This window comes from Mastomys coucha, unplaced genomic scaffold (genome assembly GCF_008632895.1).
Source record: "Mastomys coucha isolate ucsf_1 unplaced genomic scaffold, UCSF_Mcou_1 pScaffold17, whole genome shotgun sequence".
Taxonomy (NCBI): Eukaryota; Metazoa; Chordata; class Mammalia; order Rodentia; family Muridae; genus Mastomys; species Mastomys coucha.
In genome coordinates, this window is record NW_022196899.1 from 28,028,513 (window position 1) to 28,042,171 (window position 13,659).

Genomic DNA, 13,659 nt, shown 5'->3' on the forward strand with positions numbered 1-13,659 from the left:
AATGTTGAGGAGCTCAGACACGACATATAATGAAACTAGAGAGTCCCTGCCTTGTCTGGCATGGTCAATACTTTAGCATCCTGATGCAATACATTGCTCACACACTCTAATTGATGTTGGAAGACACAGACCCGCATACTTTCAGTGAAGCAATGTAGATTTACAGAGTATGTTGTGCCTGATAACAATGGCTGTCTACGCTGCTGGTTTCTGTGACAACCATATGACATCTTCACTCTTAGTTCATCATGAATTCCTTCTATGTATGAAAAAGAAAGTTGGGCTGGGAGATGGTTCAGTGGGTTAGGTACTCAGTGTGCAAGCTCAAAGATCTGGATTCGAATCACCAGAACCCACAAAAGAGTTAGTGGTAGTGTGTGCATCTGTAATCCCAGTACTCCTGTAGAAGATGAGGGACAGAGATAGGAGATCCTACTTGCGAAGAACAACAGGCCTTTTCTCAAACAAGGTGGAAAGCAATGACCAGCACTGAGATTGGCCTTTGATCTCTATACAAACATACCATGGCACAGACATACACACACAGGCACTCACTCACAAGAACATACACACATAATTAAAAACAAAGAAAGTTAATTATTAAGCAGCATATTGAGTTATGCTTCCAGCTGCTTTGTTCATTTCTGCTGTTATGTCTTTTGGTCTTGAGTGACTGACCTCTGTCTCCAAATGGTGTGAGCATGCTCTGGCACTGGCACAATGAGGACATTGCCTACTGAAAATGGCCCGTGGCACAGTGACTCTATTTTGTGTGCATGCGTGTGTACCTGTTGTGATGTGTATGTGTGTGTGTGTGTGTGTGCACTATTGTTTAGCTGTCACGTAGATTTGGCCATGGACTAGATAAGTGGCTCCTAGCCGTGACTGCCAATAAGAATTGAATGGAGAAAGATCCTATAGGCACATCTAATCCATGATGGCTGTGTCTGGGATAGTTATGGATGTGGCCCAACACAAAATCATGGACTTACTTTAAATTTACAAGAATTAGGATATGAGTTTGGAACTTGAGTGCAAACCTTGCAGATGACATCCTATCACAAACCCCAAAGGTTGAATGCAGCTAGAACTTTGCGGTATATTGACCCTGAGTGCCACTCCCAGAAGTTTGTGAGATACAGGCTGAACTTTGGAGTTCTAGGATCTTCCTGAGAGATAGGCACACGGATATGGAGAGTGGCAAGCAGCTTTCCAAGAGAGGTTGTTGGGCTTGGAGTCTGTGGTTCCAAATGTCAGAAATGGCCTTTTATTCCCAGGCTTCCAGCTTAGGGCCCACACTTCAAGAAATGCAGGTCTAGAAGTTAAATATGGTGAACCAAGCTGAGATATTTATTAGTCAACGACCCCCAATTCCTCCTCCTGAGGCTTGAGGAAAGCCACTGTTAGGGGCCTTCTGGTGATGTCCACTTGTGTGCCATGCTGGCTAGAGACCCTTGGTTGGAAAGTATAGGCAGGGAGTCATAGGCTTTAATTGGTAAAGAATTTTCTAAGATCTTGCAGGTAGCAGTTTTGATTCAGCAGCCAAACTCAAAGAATGCTTCTCAAGCTACCATTCGCCAAATAGCCTGAGGGGTTGACTGAAGTCTTTTAGCTTCATCTGAGACCAACTGATTCAAAATCCTCAACAGTCTGTTGCTTTCTTAAACTATGTGTTAACGTAGTCAATTGATATTTACTGAATCATACTTGAGTCAAGCTCTAGGCAAGAAGGGAAAGAGGTGCCCCTCCTGGGCTGGGGAGGTGGCTCAGCTGAGCAAGGCATTTAGCAAATGCAAGCATGGGGGCTTGAGTTCAAATCCATAACATGCACACAAAGCACAGGCTGGTGCGGCAGCCCACTTGTTTGTTCTCCTAGTTCTCGGTGGAGCTGAGATGAAGGATCCCCAGGGAAAGCTAGAGAGTCAGTCTGACTGAGTTGGAGAGCTCTGCGTTCATCAAGAGACCTTGGTAAATGAAGTAGAGTATAACTGAAGAAGACACCTGATGTCAACCTCTGGCCTCCAGAAGCACCTCCACTTGTACTCACACATATGTGAAGGTGCATACATACATGTATGCAACACAAACACAGAGTGTGTCCTTGGTTTCATGGTACTTAACATTTTTAGCCAGAGAAACAAATATGTTTTGATTTTGCTTTTGTTTTAATATGCTTACAATTGTCTCCAAGTATACAAAGCAGAGCCAAGCATCTGAGTTCTGGAGTAAAGCACGGAGGGGCCTGAGGAAAGGGTCCCAAAGCCTGGTGGAGTAGTTTAAGCTGTCACTTCCAAGCTCAGAAGGCTGAGATAAGAGGATTGCTACAAATCACAGGTCAGTGCAGACGGCATAGTGGGTTACAAAGAAACCATGGCTACAGAATGAGGCCCTGTCTCAAGTCACAAAAGTGAAAAGCACAAACAAGACAGATGGTTTTCAAAATAGTAGCCATCCCGGTCTCAGCTAGCCATCCCAGATTCAACTAGCCATCCCAGTCGCAGCTTGCTCTGAGCAGACCATGGAAATGGGAACGGGAGGCTCTTCAGGTAAGCAGGATGAAAAAGAGGGAGGCTAAATGCCCAACAGTCATAGCACTGAAACAAACCCTTTTGGAAATATCACCACTGGCCCATCATTCTAAAGGAAGATGGTAGACGTGGCTGGCTATCAAGTCCCCTGATGGTAAGAAATCATCTCGGAAACTCACAGGGGTGAAATCACAGGGACTTCCTTCTAATTGTGCACAAGTCACCTTGTACACAGCTAGAAAGTAACAAAAAAGGTCAAAGAATAGCACTCTGTTTATAGACCACTTTGAAGTTTACATAGCATAATAAAGTCTTTTTTGGGTGTGTCTGCATGGTTTCCCAGAAAACCTAAGTATGTTATTTAAAGGAGCACAAGAAACTTTAAAAGAATCACGAAAACAAACAAAACAAAACAAAACACAACATAATAAAAAAAATCAAGGAATAAATAGTTTTTTTCTGGAGGAGATGTCAGCCCAAGTCTTTTGGTGACAGCCCTGCATTATTACGGCTGTGCGCACAGATAATAACCGTAAGAATGGTCTTCCTGTGTACATTCAGAACTCCCTCAATGGCAGAGGAAACTAAATCACAACAAATCTTCAGGCAGAGGCAGCTTTCACCTGTATTTTTTTTCAAGCTGAGAGCACTCCTTAATTATGAGGATTTTTTTTTTTTTAAACACCATTCTCAATTGGTAACATATGTTGCTGTCAGTGAGCATTTAGCACCTGCAGAAAACAGCAAGAAAGGCACGACAGCTCATAGGTGGATCACCCACTGCGCGGCTGTGAACACTGTCAACAAATTGTACTTTGTTAATTTTTTTCTTATTAAGAAAAAATCCAAGAAAAAGACTTGGGAGTGCAGGTGTTCTGAGCACAGAGGCAGAGGAAGGTAGGTGAGGTTAGTATAGCCTTGGGCAGGGGAGCTGGGGTTGGATCTACATGCCTTGAAGCGGTCCCTGTCTCCTGCTTCTCTCTACCCATCTTTGGGTAGAAAAGAAAACCCTCTGCACACGCTAGCTCTGGCAGGCTTGGCTGTCCTGTGAGGCATTTGACATCAGTGTCAGTATCTGTTGATTAGCTGCTCGAACAGGGAGTCGGCACCTGGCATCATGACCTTCTACACAGGATGTGCTTGGAGAGGGTCCTTGGGAACGCAACAATTCATTAATATTAATTTGAGGGCTTTCTGTTTTGTTTGGTTTTGAGTCAGGTTCTCATGTAGCCCAGGCCAGCCTTACACTGGCTGTTTTGAGATTGACCCCGAACCCTACATCTTGTTGCTTCTTATCCGGAGTGTTTGGAAGACAGGTGTGCGCTATCCTGGCTAGCATCTTATTTTCCAACACATCAGATGTGGTTGTGGTAGGGAGGTGGTCCTGCACCTGTTCCTTGTACTGTGCTATCCTAAAGTGCAGGCTTGTCTTCAGCTCTGTGATTGCTCTTCTGTCCCAGCTCAGTTTTCTTAGTGCACAACGTTCCATGCAGCACCACGTGTTTGCAGACAGAACATAGCTGCAATGGTGCTGACTGATGCCCCTACTCTGGACTTCTCTGGTTCTTTTAGCTGTGAAATGAAACTTTCTTGTTGTTTCCTAGGATCTCCCATCACTGATAACTTTGTTTCTTCATTCTTATAAGCCTGTTCATTCAACAGGAGTGGGTGATAGTTTTGTGTTTGAAGAGACACCCTCTCCCCACCCTGTCTAGATAAACTTACCAGATTGAGAATGAACACTGAGCAAGACATGATTGTGATATCTGCATGTAACCTGGCAAGATGGCTTGAGTCCAAGAGTTGAACATCACTGTTTTAAATCCAACACAGAGCTATAGGGCAGCTCTAACTATCAAGTGAAAAAATAAATAAATAAAACACAGTGTTGCGAGGTTCTCTTCTGTAAAATTTTAGCTGTCTTATTTTTGGTCTCTTCTCTCCTCTCACTCTGATGATGGGCACTGGAGACCCTCCGACGGCTAATACACAAATTATACAAAGAAAGCCACAAAGCATAGTATCCCAACACCACAGGCTAGGGAGGCTCAGACTAAGTTCCAGTTCTGCCAGATCTATATTGTGGCCTCACATGCTGGCAGAGGCTCTTCATTCAGTGGTGGCTCTGGCTGCCCCATGTGGGGAACAAGCGTCTGCACTTCTCACAGCTGAGAGAAGACCCTGGAAATGACACATATTACACCTCTCAGCCGAGGCTTAGAGCTCAAAAGCACTTCACTCCTGTCCCTCTGGGACAGAGAATCTGTTTGCAGTAATCACTCGCAGTGTTGACAGAATGTTCGAAACCATCTGCTCAAGGGCAAGTGTTAACTCTATCACGTCCTAATATTTTAAGCCCACTGATCCCCAAGCCCAGGAGACCTCCTGATGGAACTCTCTTTGGGCTGCATGTCAGCCTGCTGTCAGTTATTATCCCACCGCAGCAAGGCCTGATGCACCAGCCAAGGCTCAACAAGGAGAGGCCTGTGATGAGAAGTGTCGCAGCTGGCTGTGCCAGGCAGGTCCTGTCAGCTGCAATACAGCCGAGGCCGTCTGAGGCTTGCAAGAGAGCTTCTGCAATGTATATGCTTCTGCCTTTAAGTTCATTTCTATAAACAGGCTTCTTCCCTTGTTGGGAGAAGGCATGCATTATTAATAAGGGTTTGTATCCATGTGTGCATTTCCGCTGTGCGCACATAAGTATGTACAGATGTGCCTATAGTCCTAGGTCACTAGACTCTGCCAGAACTAGTTCATGAAACAGAATTCAGCACACAGGTTTTCTGGTACATTACTCTCAGTGATAAGTTGTTTAACTATGTGCATTATTCACTTACTTTTGTATGTATCACTAGCACAGTTGACATGCCATATCTCAGAATTAAAAGCTTATAGCACAATTAGGGGAGATATGCAGTCAACAATGGAAACATTAGAAAGCCCAATGGGCTAAAGGCTTTGTGTTTCCCGAGGAAGCCATTTGAACTTCCTGATGTGTCCCAGCCACTGGGAATGAAGCCTGCTGAGGGACCCCTCCCTGAGAGTGTCTCAGGTTCTCATCTATGTCAGATACCTCAGGGAGGCAGATGCTATTGGCCAGAATGGCTTCTGGAGCACCTAAGGGCTACTGAGGGGAAACCCAGAACTAAGGAGCAAGTTCTCAGTTATAAGCCCTCAGATTTTCTATGATGCTTCGGGTTTTCATTTTTTGTTTTTATTTTTGTGGGAGTGAATTCATCCTATGCCTGTTTCTGTGCTGGGCCATTCTAGATGTGTAGCAGGTAAAGCATGAAGAGAGACTGGCTGTGGGCTCTGCCCTAGCACTGTGTTAACAGGCTTATGTCCCAGATATAACTGAGAGCAACTGAGTCCGTCCACAGTCACATCATGCCAAATACTCATAACACATCTTCTCATTACCAAACTATGTCAGGCCCCTTATATAGTTGCCACTGTTATTATAAACCCTACAGAGTAAAGATACTAAGGCTTAGAACTTTATAGGCTTGGTCAAAGCCACAAAGCTAGGAAGTGTGTGAGCTTGGGCCACAACCTACACAGAAGACTTAAAGCTCATTTGTTCAGCTAGGCTGACTTAGTGCCACAAGAGCCATTAGCACTCATCCAAGTCTCATAGGTCACAGAGCAGAGCAGTGGAATTGTGCATCTTCATCTAGACACCCCATACTGCCTTTTCACTTACTGGTCAGGCATTTATTACGCCCAAGTCCTGTGCTACCAGAAGGAATCCGGGAAGGAAGGAAGCTTGGGACGCAGAGCAGTTCTGCATTGTTCACATGTGCATGGCTTTGTGAATTTGGAGAACGTGAAGCACACCATTGATGAAAATGCACAACAAACAACTTCTGCATGCATTAGTGAGTATACTCTGTGTGTATGCATACATGCATGCATACGCATGTATGAGAGAGTATACTGTGTGCATGTGTGTGCACATGAGAGAAAGAGAGTGCACTGTGTACGTGCATATGAGAGAGAGTATACTGTATGTGTATGAATAGAGAGTGCATTATGTGGGTGTGAGAGTGTGCATTCGTGTGAGTGTGTGTGTGTGTGTGTGTGTGTGTGTTACTCTATATTTAGAATTCCTAGGAAAGGCTGCCATGTTACAGCATCATGTGGTGGAAGTTCTGAAGCCTTTCAAAGAGAAGGTGAAGTGTTCTCTTGGAGAAAATAATGAAGCTTGTCCTGTTTAACATTGAAGACTTAGATGTCAAGCATCTCACGTGGCAGATAGCAGGAAGTGTTCCATTTTAGCAGCTTCTTCTAAAGATTGCTGTCTAGACCCCTTGATTTTCGAATCTGGTTCCTTCCTTGTTTCTGTGATATAGTTAATCCCTGCCATCCAAATGACATTGTGACAATGCTGCTCGGTGTCCAGCATCTCCTGTTTCAACTCACAGTATACTTTGTGCCTTCCTGTGTGTCTGATCATAAAGGAGAGGTAGACAGAAATCAAACACAGATACTACTCTAATAACACATAAACATGCAAATAGATATGAGTCCAAGACCTGGTGACCAAAAGCTCTTAAACTCTCTGGACCTCTGCAGTCAGGTACATGAGGGCCCAGAGCTTCAGTCTCTGTCTAGACAGGAACAGCCCATTCTCAAGGTCACTGAAGACCAAGATAGCATGGAAGGCATACCAATGTGTTACCCAGAACCATCTTACATGCACAGCAATTGTAAATCCCCACATCTGGTTTCCACCCTTCATCCTGTTTAGTAAAGGGTGTGATATTGTTAACTTTGGGCCACATGAAAGAGAGTAGAAAATAATGGCTCCTTCTTTGAAAATTACTTGGACACAGGCTTCCATAATTACTATTATTTATTGTATTTATTTGGGTGCATGTGATCTTCTTGTTTGTGGTACTTAATGTGAAGTCACAAAAAACTTCCTCCATTACTGTAACTAGGTATGGGACCAGTGAAAGTGAGTAAAGGTGCTTGCTTGCAAGGTGCTTGACCTGAGTTTGATCCCACAAACCATGTAGAGGTGAAAAGCAAGAACTGACTTAAGCAAATTGTCCTCTGACCTCCACACACATTCTGTGTCATGGTATGCATCCTTCCCCATGCACATAAATAAACAAATGTAAAAAGATTATTAAAATGAATAGGATATCACAACTGTTTGCTACTTAAATATTTCTATAGGTGAGGTTTTTAACTTGTCCCTGTGCCTTGGAGGTTGGCATTTCAAGTTCCTGCAGTGTGTGAAGCTGGAGCTATAACACCCTTCCCTCCCATCTCTGCTTTAATCCCTCCAAACTCTTACAAGGTGAAGGAAGTGAATCTCTGTCCCAGGTGCTGAAAAGACAGACCAATAGTATCTATAATCAATCATTTCAGAGTACACTCTCACACAGTTAATGACTGTCCTGAAGTCTTAGGATGGAATTTATTAAACAAACAAACAAAACAAACAAACAAAAGAATTCCCTAAAAATATATTATTAAAATTAAAGAAGATATAAATATCAAATACCCATTAATTGCTCATAGACTGCATAGCTAACATGGATGCAAGGGAATATTATTATCTGGATTTTCAGGTTCATCTCTGGGGTAAAAATGCAACTCCTCCACTGTGTTTTTGTTCTTCCCTTCGTGTAACACCAATAATGAAGAGGCTTTGTTTGTTTTATAAACAGTGGCTTCTAAACATCCGTAGTACTTGGCTTTCACAAAGGCCTTCAGGAGTGTTGAGTTACTATTAATTCTTACTCAGGACTTCCAAGTTGGCTAGGAGTCATTTTTCTTGGGGTGGCCTTAGATGGCAGGGAGACAGAGGCAGCAGCACTCACCTGTGAAGAGAGCAAGGCCTGAAATTCAGGAGAAGTCCTGGGTACCACGTCTACACCTCTGGGCATGGTTTTACCTTTGGGGAGAAGGATACAGTAGGGTGAGAAGGCTGGCAGGGGTGGGTATCCTGGGTTGGCCTAAGCACAGGGGACATGATTGTTAGAATGGATAAGTGGGGGATTGAAAGGTACCTTCTGACTTTCTGAGGTTATGATGGAGAAGAGGAAGTGACTTAAGTTCCCCCTTGGGGACATTTAGGTGGGTTGCAAGCTGTGGGCTTCTCTAAGTAAGTCTTGTCTCTTGCTTTCGCCTTGCTGAGCACCTTCCGTGTGTGGCTCCGTCCAGCCAGCTGCTTCTGTGAACTCTCCTCTGTCATGTCCCGTCCCCCATGGCTGCTCAAACGTGATCCCCCTGAGCTCTCTTCCTCTCCAGCTGCATCTGTGCACCTCCCCTGCTGATCCATCCACTTCCTCAGCTCAGGAACAGCTCGAGGAAATGATTCCAGCAGCTAAACAGCTTTTATGCAGAGAGAATATTTAAATATCCCCAGTTTGCATGATTCTCCTCACCTCATGCTATGATCCAGGTTAATGGAGACAGTTGGGCTTTCTGTTAGTAGAGACCGGAAGACTTTCAGAAACGAAGGACAAGCTCTTTTAACATCCCCCTCCAAATGCGAATTTTGATACAGGAGAACATTTTATTTTACAGATTCATCTTTAGAGATGTTCCAGCTTGCCTTTGACTCAGGCTTCAGCCAGGCTAAAAGCTGGTTTGACAGTTGTTACCTCTACTAGATAGAATTTTATAATGGGCATTATGTTCTCTGTGTTTATATCACTAAAAATATTTTGCTATGTAAATGGTATTTTATAGTGCTTAAAGTCTACTTTGCTTTTTTGGGAAAACATTAATATACATTTAAGGCATGAAACACTATAAAATGACCTGCCAGGCAGGCTTGTCTACAAGAGGACCATGATTGTACAGTCCCTAACCCATACATAACACCAGGCAAGCATTAATTTACATATGTTTATATGTCTATTTTTATAGATGTGCTTCGAGTATCACTCCATGTATGCATTTACTTTAATTGACTGTGTAAGTCTCCTTGTTCCTCAATATCTCCTTAGTCCCTTTTCTCATTCTTCATCCCTTCCTTGCTTTCTTCCTCTCTCTCTCTTTTTAAAAATTTTCCTTCTTTCCTCTCTTTGTCCTTCCCAAACCCTTTAGTTCTTTCCCTTTCTCACAAATGCTGAAAGATATCAAGGAGACTAGGTTGTGTTTATTTATCCCTTTGACGTACTTTATTATGATATAATCTCCTTTGCTAGGCTTCATAGGCTCAGAGTCTGCACATCCGAGGTCTAACTTGCTTTATGGTAGCACAGAACTTTATGTGTTAGATCCTACAGATTCCCGACGTCACTCAGCTTTGTTTATTTGGTTTTTCATGTTCTACATGTTCTTATAAACATGTAAGTAGTGTGTTTTTACAGCACCTTTGTTCAACCAGCAAGGCTGTAATTTTTTTCATTTGATAATTTTACATTTATAAACTACCCATATGCTACTTATTCCATGGACTCTGAACAATCATACAGTCTATTCTTTGCAACACAGTAGATATTTGAAGCAGTAACTCAAACAGTATATGTTAACCAAATAACTATTTTGTGTTCAGTATTTTTTATGAGAACATGGGGGGGGGGCATAAGAATCCAAAGTCAAATGGCATAGTTTCTGGATTCAAGGAGGTTCAAGAATTTTGTCTAATAAGCAAGGAACTGGTGTGTAGAGAGTGTGCCTCGTAATGCAGCAGATCGAATGGGAATGTGTGTAAGGCTGCATGATATCACATCAAATGGAGATGATTAACCAGGAGGGGGCAAGGAGAGCTATTCTCATGGAGCATCACAGATGAGCTTTTATCAGTCTCTTGTTTTCTTGCCTGTTATCTTGTATTGTTCACCAAAGTGACTGTGTGGCTTTGGTTTCCTTTAACACCATCAACTTTGGGATGCCATGGTATACTGTGTCATTTGCATGGCTGAATCTGCACCAAGGAAGGGGAATTTACAGAGCTTACAGCAAGTGGAATAGAACATAGCCAGCCATACTTAGAGAGTCCAATAGTCAATACACATTATCTTTGAAGTTAACCTCTTGTGCCTGCTCATCACGGCTCTTACATGCTTCTTGCAGGAAGTCTTTGGAATAGCCTCATGGGATGGTGTCTCAGAACAAAGAGGGAGTAATTCATCTCTTCCTTCTGCACTGTAGGCAGCAGAAACCCTGACCATTTTTCTTTCCATCAAGATCTTTCAGAATGGCAGCAATGCATAAAGGCATTAGATTTGGGAAGCAGAGTTTTGCTGGGCCTGTATCTGTGGTTCAGACAGTTTGCTTTTGGCCTTTTCATAAGCATTCAATAGCTGTTTCAGTATTTGGCTGGTTGGTTGGTCAGTCTTAGTATTCTTCAGGAAATGCCTCATGTTCCTACTTCTCCTTCCATCTTCCTTTCTCAAACGTGATTGTGTTTGCCCATGAGCTGCTTGGGGGACAGGATTCTGTTCTGCTCATCTTTGTATTCATACATGTATAACACCTATCTGGCACCTGGTAGACTCACAACAAACACGGACTTGTGAAAGAAGCAAACCCTTCCTGTCTTTGGGATTACACAAAGTACCACAAGACACCACTGTTCTCTGTCTCTGCCCAGTCCTACACCCTACAAGACAGTGGCCGTCGCTGGGTGTCAGGATGTCCACCAGGGGGCACTGTCTTGTAAGAGCCTCTTTAGCGTGTTTTTCAATACCAAGATAAATGCCTGAACTTCATCATCCACTCCCAGCTTCAAGTTCCTAATGGATACTGCTAATATATAGTAATTATAGGAAATTTTGATTGAAGGACAACTGTACTTGTAAGTTAAGACACATCAGTCCAAATAGCAAATATGAATTTGATAGTGAAAAGCAATCCTAAATGATAGTGCCCAGATGGGGCAGGGCGATCAATTCCTTCACGTTTCCTTTATCTCTATCTTCTGATGTCCAGAATGGGAATAAAGTTTTCATTAGGTCTTAAAAGTCTCATGTGTACACTTTCAAAATAAAAGCCTTAAAATGTAACTGCGGAAGTTACAGGCTGAACACATTCTACCCCAAGTCCAAAGGGAACCATAGTGGAAATTTATTTTGAAAGTGGATATGGTATATACATCCTGCTTGGTGTGTGTGCGTGCTTGCGTGCATGCGTGTGTGTGTGTGTGTGTGTGTGTGTGTGAAGGGTATTGTATAGGTCCATGTTTGTGTGGTCTGTGCATGTCTGTTTGTAAAGTGGAAGCCAGAGCTTGATGGATGTTGAGTGTTTTCCATTAGCACACTTTACTTTTTGAGGCAGAATCTCTCATTGAACCCAGAGCTGAGAAGCCAGAACCAGTTGGTCTATACTGGCTCTCATGACTCTCCGGTCTCCTTGTTTTCTGCCCTGGGCTCACAGGTGCACACTGATTCGACTGGCCTTTTGTGTGGGTGCTTGGGATCTGAATTCATGTCCTCATGCTTGCATGGGCCCATCACTTCACAGACTGCGCCACCTCGACAACCCTGCTGCTACAATAGTTCTGAATGCTACAATACCTTATAGGACGTTCCTTTTTCCTTAACCTTTTTTTTTTTAGTTCCCGGAACTATCTTCGGGCAGAAATAAGTGATTCCCTGAGTTCTAGTGCCAACCAATTTGAGTTTGCAAATGTCTTCAAACTACATGCCAGGCTACACAGGAAACCAAAGCTGTCCCGTGGTCAGGGGCCTCCCACGTGCAAACCAAGTAGAGACTACAGCAGGTTGCCCAGGACGATGTGAAATGGGAGAGGCCAGCCCAGGGGGCACATCTTTTCCCAAGTGTAAACTCCTGAGCTCAGAATGACGGAAAGTGGGTCCCAGTAGACCCCAACTATGGTGAGCAAACAGTATAAATAAGGACCCTCAGAGACTCCTTGCAAGAATCCTTGTGGCAATCTGTTAGTAAACTCGATTTCACATTATGCTTAAAGATTTTCTTTTAAGTGGGCTTTTTTTTTTTTTTGTGGCAGTCTTCAGAGTCATCTGTGAAGTGTTTAATTAAGCTCAGTCTGATTAAAAATGTAGCTTAAATATCTGTTGATTTTGTGGCAAGCTGTGGATGTTAATTGTCTTGATTGGTTTTATTTTCTATTCCCAGGACAACAGGGTCTTACGTGCATCGCTGTGGTAAAGGAAGGAGCAAAAGCATAATTTTTATAAAGAAACATGTATTTCTCAAGTTAGTCAGATGGTAAAAGACCACATCCGTGAGAGTCCAGGGAGGAAACCAGAAAGCCTAGGAAAGAAGCCCAAGACTTTCCCCACCACAAACTCACATCTAGAACTTTATGACCGGGCTTGGATAAGCCGTAATCTGGGCTCCAGAGCCCATCTCTCTGGCTTCTTAAACAACAACCCTGGCATCTGTGTATCCATTAACGCCACCACTTAAACTTTGTCTTTCATTCTCCTGAGGGCTTTAAAACTTTCAACAAGGGGAGAAACATTTTTCTTCACCTGTCTGATGTGGCAGATTATTTATGGAGCCAACATGTTGACACAGTATAAACTGTAAAAAAAAAATGAGGCCTAATAAGGTTAATTGTCATTTGAACCTGCCTCTGTGGGCTGCAATCTGCAGGCTTTGATTGCTTCTCTGGGAGAAACTCTGCCCAGATGGTAAAGTCCTCCAGGCCCTGACCCACAAGAGGCCTGGGGAGATGAGGAACAAGGTGCTTCTCACAGACTAATTAATTTACGACTGTAGCACCTGTTCCAGAATAGATAGGGCTGGAAGGGAGCGCAGTCCCTGGGCACGGTGGCGAGCTCATGGGTAAATGGATTTCAGCTGATTGTATTAAGCTGCCGCTTTGATCATCGAAAGGCGTTAAAATGGAAATATGCCCCCCCTTGGCTGTTGGCTTCCATGAGTGTGGTTTGTATTATTATTATAAATGCTGGCAGGAGAAAAGACTGTTTTTGATTACAGCATATCCCACTTAAAAATGCACAGTGTATTTTGTCTATTTCTTTCTGCAGCTCAGAATGTGTGTTACCATTACGTCGCACCTTTTAAACAATTCTGCTTTCTTGTTTCCATTTTATTCCAGCCAAATTACTGGCTGGAAATCAGACCCCAGCACAGAGTCCTTTTAGCTGGAACATTTTATTACGCACTCACACCTTTAATTCGATGTGTGTAATTAGGCTTTAATCAGCTGAAC

At 43.2% G+C, this 13,659-nt stretch overlaps 1 long non-coding RNA gene across 1 annotated transcript in view; it reads left to right on the forward strand.

The window, feature by feature from the left end:
• Nucleotides 1-2,237: 2,237 nt before the first annotated feature.
• LOC116095088 overlaps nt 2,238-13,659 on the forward strand; it is a 23,780-nt gene continuing 12,358 nt past the window's right edge. The window contains exon 1 of the long non-coding RNA XR_004120437.1: nt 2,238-2,546. This is a non-coding gene — a long non-coding RNA (uncharacterized LOC116095088). The remainder of the gene's footprint in view (nt 2,547-13,659) is intronic.